The sequence below is a fragment of the Cavia porcellus genome, unplaced genomic scaffold, assembly GCF_034190915.1.
Source record: "Cavia porcellus strain 051 isolate PalLab524CR breed Dunkin Hartley unplaced genomic scaffold, mCavPor4.1 scaffold_29, whole genome shotgun sequence".
In the NCBI taxonomy this organism is placed as follows: Eukaryota; Metazoa; Chordata; class Mammalia; order Rodentia; family Caviidae; genus Cavia; species Cavia porcellus.
In genome coordinates, this window is record NW_026947512.1 from 31193640 (window position 1) to 31195470 (window position 1831).

Here is a 1831-nt window from a genome sequence, read left to right on the forward strand (position 1 = left end):
ACTGAAGTACAATTTTGACCTAAGCTGTTTAAGGAAATGATATTACACATTTGCAAAATAACTGTTGGTTTCCAAGATAAAGACTGGTATTACCACAGCCCAACTTCTCTTTCAAGTTTGTGCAATCAGAATGATTCTTTAATAGACATTGTCATTTCCCTTAGAAACTTTCAAAAAATACTTTAATGTGCACTAAAATATACTGTGCAAAAACATTGTATCAAACATTAGAAGATATTTTTTCCTTTTCCCAAAAAATGCAATTCTATTTTTAGTATATTGAGTTAATTAAATTACATTTAATTCACAATATGCAATTTAGTCTTAGTTACATTTGCCTAACACATTGCATCAAAATAAGATTATCAATAAAAGTTTTGTAATTGAAAGAGACAATGTAAAGCACTTAATTCAGCAGTTTCTAACCATAATCCATATGGAGATTGTGAATAATTTTGAATTAATATGCACCGCAATAGAAAAAAACAGTATGAAATGGTTTTAATCTCAAAGCTATGCTCTTATTTTTTCCATTTTTTGATTAGTGCATGCTCATAGTACATGATGTCTGTATTTCTTTTGGGGAAAGGGTGCACATGTAAATTATTATTTATATATTAATATATTAATTTCTTTTTCATTTTCTAGCCCATCTCTCTCTCTCCTCCCTCCATTGAGCTCTTAATCTGTTTCCTTTTTTTTTTCTGTGCAGTGCAAACTGTTTACATTCCTGTGTGTAAATGGTGCATGTACATAACACATCTTAATTCCTTTTAAAAATCCCCTTTTCTCCCTTCCTTCTATACTCATTTTGAAACGATAATGAATTTTTCTATTTTGAATTTGCCCTCTTGATATTTTTGTTAAAATATCTTTTCGATATTTTAATTAGAGATGAAAGTTTGTGTTTTGGTTTTTGCAAAGAAATACTGAAAAATCTGAAATTTTTCAGTCTTCACTATTTTCACTATTACTGATATACAAAGATCTGAGAAATGCTGATCCATAATTCACCAAAAAGAAATCAAGTATTCTGAAAAGCTTAAGAGAGAGGACAGTGGAAGATCCGGAACTAGCAGAGCCTTTGATCATTAATGGCACGTGCATTAGTCTTTCCAGGAGGATTTGCTTTCCAGTAGTGAATTATTTCACTCATCTAGAATTGTATAAGAATCCAAGCTCCACATTGTAAATATTAATGTATTTGCAGTATTTTTGAATTTTTGTTCACTACTAAAATAGTTATCACAGATATCAACTTGGGGTTCAAAACACTTATTAATTTGAAGTTGAAGAATACTTAATATATGTTTATATAGGCCCTCCTGTGGATAAACAGCATGGGCAGGGAAAAGTGGCCAGTCTAATCCCTGCATACATGTGAGCTACAATAGGGACTCGTCAGCGGGTAACTAATGCAAGCCAGGAGAACCTGCCAGCAATGCCTTGGAGGAACCACTAGTGTCTAGAGAACCATGCCCTACAGCTACTTTCTCCTGGGGAACCTGGGATAAGAGAAATCAGGTGCCTAACACTCTCCTGCACTGTGAACAGGTAGCCAACATGGGAAGTGCCTGGATTCCCACAACTTATCTATCTGGAGGAACTCAGGAAAATGTCAAGACTAAGGAACAAAAGGCATCTCTGGCCTCCAGCCCAAAGTCCAAGAGCTGTGAACATGGCAGAAAGCATAAGTTGCACAGATAAAATTTCTAGGATGATGGTAACTGATGTAAAGAAACTGCTTCTGTAAAATAAATGAGAAAAGAAATAATATCTCAGGTAAAAGAAGGAATGACAAACATAATAAAAGAGTTTCTGAGTGTATCTA